Genomic DNA, 11,386 nt, shown 5'->3' on the forward strand with positions numbered 1-11,386 from the left:
TATTAAAAAAAAACCATGTTCTAGTTCTTTAGACGTATTATAAACTGTTGCATGTTGGACTTGTATTTATTTTAGAATTTAAAGTTTGGAATTTAGACCTGTTGGCAGGTGAAATACTAAACTATTGTAACACATCACTCATCACTGACCCAGATTTTGTGTGTGTGTGTGTGTGTGTGTGTGTGTGTGTATTTCCAAGTGTATACACAATGATGGTGGGGGGTGGGAATGGAACTATCTTACACTTATTAAACAACAAACTGCTGGCACATTTGAGCCTAAAGTGGTTTCTTAAAAGCATTGCAGAGTTGACTGCCTAGGTTGGATCAATTTAATGCCATCCTATGATTAGGAAATGAAAAGGCCTAGGGTTACTTTTCAATTACCAAAATTAGTTTTCTGTCTTACCTGAGGTAAACAACATTCTACCAGTAATTTTGTGACCAATAAAATTGGGTCTTTTAGTTGCAAGTGTTTCCACTGATGCAGAGGAGAAAAATTCAGAAGTTAAAGTTAAGGAAAGCCTGTCCATCCGGGTAGTGAAAGCTTTAAATCCCAGCACTCAGGAGAAGAGGCAGGTGGGTCTCTGAATTCTGGGACAGCCTGGTCTACACAGACATTACTAGATCAGCCAGGGCTTCAAAGTGAGATTCTGACTCAAAAAATAATACAGTCAAGTGATGGTTTTATCCCCCCTCCCAGGTTTCTCTAAAAATATAATTACTATAATTATAGGGGTCGTTACAGAGGGTTATTTTGTTGGCTTTGGTCCCCACCATAGTTTTCCAGTTTTTTTTTTTTAAAGATTTATTTATTTATTATATGTAAGTACACTGTAGCTGTCTTCAGACACTCCAGAAGAAGGAGTCAGATCTTGTTAAGGATGGTTGTGAGTCACCATGTGGTTGCTGGGATTTGAACTCTGCACCTTTGGAAGAGCAGTCGGGTGCTCTTACCCACTGAGCCATCTCACCAGCCCAGTTTTCCAGTTTTTTTAAAGGTTGAATCTATGCCTCGGGTATGTTAGGTAAAATATTTAAAAACTGGGACTGACCATGTAGTCTAGGCCTTGGAGTTACTATCCTCTATCCTCTCTTTTCCTCTCGAGTCTAAGCATTACAGGTCTGCTTATCATGTCCAGTAAATGAGTCCCCTCGCCTCCCTCCCTTTCTTCCATGCCTGGGAATGGAACTAAAGACCTTGGGCATGCTGGGCAAGTGTACCACAGACTTAAATCCCTAGCCTAAATGAGGGTTTTTATGGACACCTTTCTTAGTCACAGTATAGGTATGGTGGTTTATTCTGACTGGAGGATTAGTTGTCTTCCTACTCAAGCGTGATTACCGGCATTCTTTGGTCTCCCCCATCCCCCGTTGTTTTATGGAACAATAATAATAATATTACTCTGGTCAATTTTCATGAACTCAAATATAGCTAGGTTATTTTCAGGTCACACATAAAAACGTTAAATCCTTAAAAGAAAGAAAGAAAGAAAGAAAGAAAGAAAGAAAGACAAGGTAAGACAAAACTTTTCTTACCCACTTCACTGTTAGATTTCTGGAGCCGGTTCAGAACGAAATGCATGCAAAAGTCTGGTTGAAAGGACAGGAAATCCACCAGAGGGAGATGCTTGCTAGACAGTGAGAAAGAAACTCCCGCAAGGGGCCGGAGAGAGGAGCTTTGGGAGGAGCCGCCGAGTTGGCCCAGGATTCGAGGAGGTGTGTGTAGTTTGGCGCCGGCGTGGAGACTAGCTGAGGGAAGCAGCTACGTTTGGCCCACTACCTACAGCAGCGAAGGGTCTACCTGGCCTAACCTTGTAAACTAAAGGCCTAAACACATTAACAAATGAGAAAACGAAGCTCCCATCCTACTTACTAACAGTCCCCGAAGAAATGGGGGGTGGGGGGTGGGTATTGAAAGGCACTTCCGCTTAGCAACCCCACGCTGTTGCTAAGGAGGGGCCGCAGCATTAACGACCCGGAAGTGGTGATCTGAATTTCACAGCGACGGCTGGAGTTTGTCCTATCAGAAGAGCGAGGATGCTCTGCAGCTCCAGGAGGTGGGTGGGACTAGCATTAGTACTTCCGGCTTGGCTCGGCCGCCCCTCAACTCGTCTTCCCCCTCCCCTCCGCCTCCTCCGCTCCCTCCCGCTCCTGGGAAAGCAAAGCTGCGGCTTAAGGGGTGGTTGAGGGAAGCAGTCGGCGCCTCGGGGAGGGGACCGCGCCCGCCCCCTTGGAACACTGGAGCACCGCTGATTTAGGTAGGTACTCTGGCTTCGACTGGGTCTGGGAGACTGGAGTCTGAGATGTGTGTGTGCGTGTGTGTGTGTGTGTGTGTGTGTGTGTGTGTGAGAGAGAGAGAGAGAGAGAGAGAGAGAGAGAGAGAGAGAGAGAGGAGGGGGAGGGCTTTGGGGGCCCTTCGCTGGGGCGGGGCAGTGGACTCCGGGATCCCGGGTGGGGCGCGGGCCTGTCGGTGGAGGGTTGCGGGGGCGGGACAGAGGGACCAGGGTCCCTGCGTGCAGAGAGTTGCGGGTTGCGGGGTAGACCCGGTCGCAGGAGGCGCCCTTTCTGAAGCAGGGACTTCGGCCAATGCAGACCGGGAGTTTCCCACCTGGAGTGCCAGCTCCGAAAAGAAGGGGGAGCATCATCCAGGGCCGAAATCAAGGGTATAGACTTAGAGAGGTGGCTGTGGTCATCCTGTGCCTCACATTGTCCGCGTCCCGGACTCTCTGTTGGGACAGAGCTGGGCTTCGAGGGCTTGTAAGGGTTTCGTATCGGCTGGGCACCGTGGAGCCGCCCTTGGCAGAGGTAGGGCAGAAGAGTGGGTAACGAGACCTCCCTCCACCCAACTTCCGTGCGCTTCCCCCGCTTCTTCCTTTATTGCTCTCTCGGCAGGGCGCCCTATAGGAGCTATGTCCCCCCAAGTGGGTACGCATCACGTCGTAAAACAAGAGTGTGGAACTGGGTTTGTTGCCCCCGGATGATATTTCGGATATTTGCAAAGTGCCAGAATGGCATATTCTAGTAGTCTCCCAGACCGATATGTGTCTGGTATAAATTTTCTTAGAAAATGCAATACTGGAAGGCATCTGACTATATTCAAACGTAGCCTTGTAAATGAGCATGCTTAAAAAAAAAAAAAAACACTAGGAAATCCATATTTAGAGGACTAGATGAGACATGTTTAGGCAAGTCTTTTCCAACCTCTTTCTCACCTGCCAGTAATCCTTTTGTGGTTTAAACGAATTAGAAATACTATCTTCATTTTGTTTAAGTGACTGAATTGTAGGAAGTATAGTATATGTCTTAGAATAACTAGTGAACATTTAGGGAGACAGGGATAAGAGTCCCTTCCGATGATTGAACTGCCTCTTAATCTTTTAGGGAGATGATTATGTACAAGTGGAAGTATTGGCTTTGAGAAAGATAATTCTGGGAGTGAACCCAGCCTTTGCCTCTTACTAGTTATTGACCTTGGTCAAGTCATAGACTCTAACAGAGTTTCAGCCTCCTCACAAGTAGGAATCAAATTCTAGTCAGTGTCAAAAGAGCGGTGATTCCTTATGTAACTCTATTTAAAACAAACACCTTTGAATTTCAAGATTGTCATTAGTCAACATAGTTAAGGGAGCCCAACTTAGTGGAAGGGGATTTTTGAAAAGAAACTGGTAATATTCAAATAGTATACGGCGGGAATTTGAGGTTTTTTTTTTTTTAAATCATCTATCTATCTATCTATCAATCTATAATTTTTTCTTTTCCTTTTCTTTGAGACAGGGTCTCATTGTGTAGCTCTGGCTGGCCAGAAAGTCACTCTGTAGACCAGGCTGTATTGCACTCGCAGAGCTCTGCCTGCCTCTGCCTCCCCAGTGTTGGGATTAAAGGCATGTTCCACCACTGCCCGGCTTTATTATTCTTTATTTTGTAGTTCTGGGCATTCAGTCCAGAACAGTCTCACACGGTTTTCACTATTGAGATACAACTTTAGCTCCTAGAAATTGATCATAAGTAGCATAAAATACAATTATCAATAGTTTCCTAAAGCATATATTAAGTACAATATATTTATTTTTTTGAAATGACCAAAGTACATTTTTTAAAAAAAAGATTTATTTATTATATGTAAGTACACTGTAGCTGTCTTCAGACACTCCAGAAGAGGAAGTCAGATCTCATTATGGATGGTTGTGAGCCACCATGTGGTTGCTGGGACTTGAACTCAGGACCTTTGGAAGAGCAATCAGGTGCTCTTACCCACTGAGCCATCTCACCAGCCCACCAAAGTACATTTTATAGGCTTTTCTCAGTTAATCTTTATGGTGTTAGATATAGCATGGATTGAAATAAAAAACCTAAGTACTTACTTAAATCTTAAATCACGTGTCTTCTTAATGGCAATTAAACTTGGGGCATAAAATAGTAATTTTAATTCCAAGGTCAGCATCACTTGCTTGACTCTTCTTAGTTAGATTATAATATTAGCAAAACTTAATTTTGTTTGGTTTTGTTATTTTGAGACTGTCTTATCATGTAAACTCAGGCTGGCCTTGATCATGAGATACTCTTTTTCCCTTGAGTGTTGGGGTTACAGCTGTATGCTAACTCACTTGACTTCTAGAAAATTCTTATATAAACTATAAAATAAATAAATGAAAATACAATAAATTTCTCCTTCTAAATCATTAGTAATCAGAATATAGAAATGATTTTAGAAAATGAAGTATTGACTTATGCTTATTTGCCTTGTGGATTTAAAATTGTGGTTCTTTGTAGCCTGTTTGTTTGAGACAGGATTTCTCTGTGTAGCCTTGGCTGTCCTGGACTCCCTTGGTAGATCAAGATGGCCTTGAACTTACTGAGATCCACCTGTTTTTGACTCTCAAGTGTTGCGATTAAAGGCATGTGCTTCCAAGCCCCATTGATTGATGGATTGGTTTATCCTCTGTGGCCTGTTATGTTGGGCTTTTCTTTTCTTCTTGGAAAAGGGTTTCACTGTGTAGCCTTGGCTGGTTCAGAACTTGTTTTGTATAGCAGATTTACTTGGAGCTCACAAAAATCCATTTGCCTCTGCTCCCCGAGTGCTGGGACTAAAAGCAGGCATCACCACAGCTTTTGTTGGATTTTCAACTAACATGTTTTCTTTGTGGTTAGTAATCTTTTATATATACTTTATGTACTTTTATTTTATGTGCATTGATGTTTTGCCTGCATGTGTGTCTGTGTGACATCTTGGAGTTACAGAAGTTATGAGCTGCCATGTAGGTGCTAGGATTTGAACCTTGGTCCTCTGGAAGAGCAGTCAGTGCCTTTAACAGCTGAGCCATCTCTTCAGTCCCTGTGGTTAGTTTAAAACATTTCAGATATACTTTATATTCAAAGGGGCTGAATATATAATAACATCCTTAGTATTTTTTACATAAAAAGTAGGTACAAGCTTTGCAATTTAGTGTGACCTTTTAGAGAGTTTTATATACGTTTTTATAAAATTGAGAGAAATTTTAAATAACTTTTTAAAGCAGGGTTGAAATTATGTTTTGCTCTAATTGAGGCTTTTTGCTGTGGTGATTCAAATTTCCAAATGGCTTATTAAAGGGAACAGTATTAAGTTGGTATCTAGGTTTTTTTGGCTTTTTTTTTTTTTTTAAGATTTATTTATTTATTATATGTAAGTACACTGTAGCTGTCTTCAGACACTCCAGAAGAGGGCATCAGATCTTGTTACAGATGTCAGATGTTTGTGAGCCACCATGTGGTTGCTGGGATTTGAACTCCAGACTTTCGGAAGAGCAGTCGGGTGCTCTTACCCACTGAGCCATCTCACCAGCCCGGCTATGTTTTTTGAGTTGTTATTTTTCATTACTTAAAGTTGAAGTCATGTTTTCTTGCTAGCTCTCAGCACTGTCTGTCTTTTACTTGTCTTTTTATAAAATGTTAATTCATTTATTTTCATATAAGGAATAGGATAATAGCTATTTGGTGTGAAAATTCTGCCTAAATTATATGCCACAAATACAAAACCATTGGATATACTTTCCATGGTGATCTCTTCCACAAGAAGTATGTGACCGAGCCAGAGATCTTTGTAGTTGTCAGTTGTGGAATTTGCTGGTGAGGGACTCTAAGAATTATTGACCCTTCTTGAACAGCTCTTTGATGATGTTAAAAAGTTTAGGCATAATAGAGGAGGTATATATAAGGAAACAGACACATACATTTGTACATATGCACAATATAGTAGAATCATAGAATGAGCACAATAGTTAATTATGTTGTGGTGCTGTTAAATCTGGAACAAAAGAATTACTGTGGAAATGTTAAAAATAAAAAAAGTCCAGAAACTAACTTTGTTTTTACTGTAACCAAGGGGCTTTTCCTTCCTGAGCTTGTTCCTTCTTACACCGTATTTTATGAAAATGGTTATTTAGCTTCTAATTAAGGTAAATAATCTTTATATTAAGGTTATTAATTTTAATATTTATATTAGTGTATAAAATAACCTTTGTATTCAGATATAAAATAGAATGTAGTTAGGTTTTAATGTCACCAGTTTTGGTAGTAACTGCTTCAGTGGCTTTACATACATAGTAGACTTTCCTGGAAGAACTTTGAATTTGTAGAATGATAGTTTTTTTTCTTCACAGCAACTCTGTCCATTGGGGCCTAATATAGAATCTCCAAGAAGCTGGGAAGAGAAAAAGAGTGAATTTACTTGAGAATTACCATTTTAAGTTTTATAGATTTCTTATTTAGAAAGCTAAATTGGATTTTGACATTATTGGGATTGTGTTCAAGATGGACTCAGGGTAAAAATGAGATGCCATCTGTTTCACATTCCTTCTTTCCTCCCCCTCCCATGGTTTGTAGCTTTGAATTCATCAGATTATTTTTCAGAAATACAAACCCTCAGTAAATTTAGATTATATAATATCAACTGTCAGTGAATATGTAACTAAATAACGTGGATTGTTATGTTGAGTTATAGAGGACAGTAATAGGTAATACATAAAGGTAATTGTTGAATTATTTAATGTTCTCTGGATATGGCTTCAAATTTGCTATATAATCAAGGCTGGCCTAAAACTTGATCCTCTTGTGTTATCTCATAAGTGCTGAGATTACAGGCCTGTGCCACCAGATCTGGTATTGCTAAGCCATTTTTGTCATTTCCACATACTATAGTCTAATTGCTGGTGAAAGCTATTTTTCGTTTTTTTTTTTTTTTAAAAAGGAGAATATTGGAATAAATGGTGGTATTAGAATAAATCTTTATTGATCCAATAGATCACAACCTGAAAAAAAGTCTGTTCAGAATTTTTATTTAGTGACAAACACTCTAATTTATACTTGTAACAATAGTTTTTCCTTAGCTGTATACCCATGGCTTAGTTTTAATCTAAAATGTATACCCAATTCAATTTGGATTTTTTTGACAAGGCAGGTGCTGGGCACATTTGAATCTAAATAAATCCCAAGCAGGGGCAATTAGGTTTCCAGAAGTGAGAAAAAGCATACTTTGCTGAGGTTATATTAGTTGGTACTTAGCATGACCTTAGAGACCCAGGTATCTTTGATAGGCTGTAAAGGAGAACTAATGTGGTGTCCTAGAAATGGCCTGAAGAGAGAGCCATCTGGACAGAAGAGACTCATGCTTTGTCTCCAGCAGGAATGTTGTGGTGAGGTAGGAAGACAGATGGACTATCCCTACACCATTGTAGTTTGTCCCTCACTTAGCAGCTTCAAGTGGGCAGCATAGTTAAGTGGGGCTGGGATGCCAGGGATAGTGATTTTTTTTTTTTTGCCTGTCACAATGGAGGTGTGGACATGCTGGAAAAGGCTTCTTCTCTCTTGGCTTTTATAGCATGGCCAGAGAAGGAGGGTAGACAAAATAGCTGTTGCTCTTTTCACCAAAGAGAATTAGGTACAGCATCTCTCTTAGAGTGCCTGGGCGGTGCTTAGTGCTTACCACAATTTGATGTCTTCATCAAAATGCTGCCTAACTTTTCTAGGAAACAGCATTGCATCTGTGTTGATTCCTGCCCCACATAGCTCCTCTTCTAGTAAAAGAACTTGTGGGCCTCTCAATGAAAGTATCATAGTGATACATCTCTTTTAATAATTTTGAAATACTGTTGATCACCAATGAGGAAGTATGTGTGTATGTACACAATGCACACTTGAATGTTTATGATAATCAGATTTCATTTCTGATTTCTAAATCACAAAAGATTACAGTTTCTTCCAGCTTCCCAGTTGAAATTTTTGTCCATTTCCTAGTGGTCATCCTGATGTAAGATGCCAGTAAACAGAAGACTGATGGATAGTAGAAAGATGGAGTATTTTTGCTTTTAGTTTTCCAGAATTTCTTTAGTCCAAAGTGATACCATCTGCCCTGTATTGTATGGCTGTGTATGCCTTGCTGTGTTTTCTTGTGTGTGTTCCCAGTTCCTTTTTTTGGTAGGGGAGGCAGGTTTTCGAGACAGGGTTTCTCTCTCTAGCCCTGGCTGTCCTGGAACTCACTCTGTAGTTCCAGGCTGGCCTCGAACTCAGAATTCTGCCTACCTCTGCCTCCCAAGTGCTGGGATATTAATAATTTTTAACAGTTTAGACTTATAGAATTATTGAACAGATAGTATAGAGAATTCCTTTTTTTAATAGTTTTGCCTAATGTTTTACGTTAGTACTCTGCATTTCTTTTTTTTTTTTAAAGATTTATTATTTATATATTATATGTAAGTACACTGTAGCTGTCTTCATACACTCCAGAAGAGGGCGTCAGATCCTGTTACGGATGGTTATGAGCCACCATGTGGTTGCTGGGATTTGAACTCTGGACCTTCAGAAGAGCAGTCGGGTGCTCTTACCCACTGAGCCATCTCACCAGCCCCGTACTCTGCATTTCTTACAATTGAAGGTGCATTAAAGATACCATAATTATCTTTAAGATAGTTTTTACCTTGCTTGGTTTTGAAGGCTTTTTAGAAATACCTACCATTTCAGTTTCTTTCTCCCACCCCTCTTGTGAGACAAGGTCTAACTCTGTATCCCTGGCTGGCCTGGAACTCACTATGTAGATGAGACCAACCTTGAACTCTTCCTGACTCCATTTCTTAAGTGCTAGGGTATGTAGATGTGTGTTCAGATATGGAGGCCAGAGCTCCAAGTTGGCTATCATTAGTTATTCTTTTTTTTTTTTTTTGGTTTTTTGAGACAGGGTTTCTCTGTATAGCCCTGGCTGTCCTGGAGCTCATTCTGTAGACCAGGCTGGCCTGGAACTCAGAAATCCACCTGCCTCTGCCTCCCAAGTGCTGGGATTAAAGGCGTGCGCCGCCACCACCACCCAGTTAGTTATTCTTTATTTGTTTTAATTAGCTAGTTTTATGAGCATGGATGTTTTGCCTTCATGTGTGTCTGTGCAAACATGTGTATGTTTTATGCTCTTGGAGGCCAGAAGAGGCTGCCATACCCCTTGGAATTATAGCCGGTTGTGAACTGCCATGTAGGTGCTAAGAGTCAAACCAGATCCTCTGGAAGGTCAACCAGTGCTCTTAACTGCTAAGCCATCTCTCCAACCTTTGACTTTATGTTTTGAGACAGGGTCTCTTACTGAACTGAGGACTTACCAGGCTGTTAGGTGCCTGGCAACACAGGTTGAGCACTCGAGAGATCTTTTTTTTTTTTTTTTAAGATTTATTTATTTATTATATGTAAGTATACTGTAGCTGTCTTTAGACACACCAGAAGAGGGCGTCAGATCCTATTACAGATGGTTGTGAGCCACCATGTGGTTGCTGGGATTTGAACTCAGGACCTTTGGAAGAGCAGTCAGTACTCTTAACCGCTGAGCCATCTCTCCAGCCCCCACTCCAGAGATCTTGTTTTTCCTTCACTGTGTGGGGATTACACATGAGAACTTCTGTGCCTGGCCGTTGTGTTTTGTTTGTGTTTTTCCTTCACTGTGTGGAGATTACACATGTGAACTTCTGTGCCTGGCCGTTGTGTTTTGTTTGTTTGAGACAGTCTCTTATTTTGTAGCTCCAGATGCCTGGAACTCGGAGGTCTACCTGCCTTTGCTTCCCTAGTGCTGGGATTAAAGGCATGTGTCATCTGATTGGCTTTTTAAAAGGTGTTTAGATCTTCACTCTACCAATAAGCCATCTCCTCAGTTCCTTTCCTTTTGTTTTATTTTATATGTATATTGTTACAAGTCCTTTATCACATTTTTTTTTTTTTTTACTATTTATTTATATGAGTACACTGTAGTTGACTTCAGACACATCAGAAGAGGGTGTCAGATTTCATTATGGGTGGTTGTGAGCCACCATGTGGTTGCTGGGATTTGAACTCGGGACCTTTGGTAGAACAGTCGGTGCTCTTACCTGCTGAGCCATCTTGCCAGCCCCTTTATCACATTTTTCAACTTTTTTGTCTTGCTTATCTTTTTTAAAAAATATTTTGTTTTGTTTTGAGACAGGGTTTCTCTGTGTAGCCTTGGCTGTCCTAGGACTCACTCTGTAGACCATTAGACCAGGCTGGCTTCCAACTCAGAAATCCACCTGCCTCTGCCTCCCAAGTGCTGGGATTAAAGGCGTGTGCCACTACTGCCTGGCTTTAAAAAATTATTTAAGTGTATGTGTGAGAGAGAGTGAGAGAGAGCACATATTTATGAGTATGAGAGGGAGGAAAAGGGGAAGGAGGGAAGGAGAGAGGGAGGGGGGAGGGGATACGTGTATGTATGTGTACCAGTGCCCATAGGTACATGAGTAGATTTATCTCTTGAATTTGTGGCCAGCCTGGCTTACCCAGCAAGTTCCAGGCCAGCCAGAGCTAAATAGACTGTCTCAAAACAAAACATCAAGGAAAATGTTAAGAGCACATGCTTGGGAGGCCATGCTATAGTGCTTATGTTGAGTTGAGGTCAGAGGAAATCTTGTGAGAATCAGTTCTCTCCTTCCACTGTGTTCAACCTGGGGGTGGAATTTAGATCATCAAACTTGGCAGCAAGTGCCCTTACCCACTGAGCCATCTCACTGGCCTGTTTTTAAATTGTGTATTTTATTTTATTTTACTTGGGGCTGGAGAGATGACTTAGAAGTTAAGAGCATTTGCTGCTTTTAACAGATGACCTAAGTTTGGTATTCCACACATGGCAGCTCACAACTGCCCCATAACTCCAGTTCCAGGGGATCTATGCTCTCCTCTGTCCTCTGGGGACACTGCATACAAATAGATACACACACACACACACACACACACATATAAAAAAGAAAACTTTGTGCGTTTGTGCGTGTGAGTGTGTACGTACATGTGTGAGAGGGCACCTGTGTGCCTGTGTTCCCAAAATAGAGCTCATGTTATCTGGCTTGTGTGGTAAATAAGGCCACTCAGTT

At 41.1% G+C, this 11,386-nt stretch overlaps 2 protein-coding genes across 8 annotated transcripts in view; one reads left to right on the top strand and one right to left on the bottom strand.

Moving 5' to 3' along the window:
- Trip4 (thyroid hormone receptor interactor 4) overlaps nucleotides 1–1,854 on the bottom strand; it is an 82,862-nt gene extending 81,008 nt beyond the window's left edge. The window contains exon 1 of the mRNA XM_029543714.1: nucleotides 1,539–1,854. The gene's annotated coding sequence lies outside the window, so the exon portion shown is untranslated. The remainder of the gene's footprint in view (nucleotides 1–1,538) is intronic.
- A 245-nt stretch (nucleotides 1,855–2,099) lies between these two features.
- Nucleotides 2,100–11,386, top strand: part of Csnk1g1 (casein kinase 1 gamma 1) — a 144,889-nt gene continuing 135,602 nt past the window's right edge. For 6 of the 7 annotated variants that reach the window (XM_029542982.1, XM_029542981.1, XM_029542985.1 and 3 more), the window contains exon 1: nucleotides 2,100–2,260. The gene's annotated coding sequence lies outside the window, so the exon portion shown is untranslated. Of the gene's footprint in view, nucleotides 2,261–2,552; nucleotides 2,808–11,386 lie in introns of those variants that run through there. The other variant, XM_029542984.1, reaches the window with a different exon arrangement.

The sequence above is a fragment of the Mus pahari genome, chromosome 10 (assembly GCF_900095145.1).
Source record: "Mus pahari chromosome 10, PAHARI_EIJ_v1.1, whole genome shotgun sequence".
In the NCBI taxonomy this organism is placed as follows: domain Eukaryota; kingdom Metazoa; phylum Chordata; class Mammalia; order Rodentia; family Muridae; genus Mus; species Mus pahari.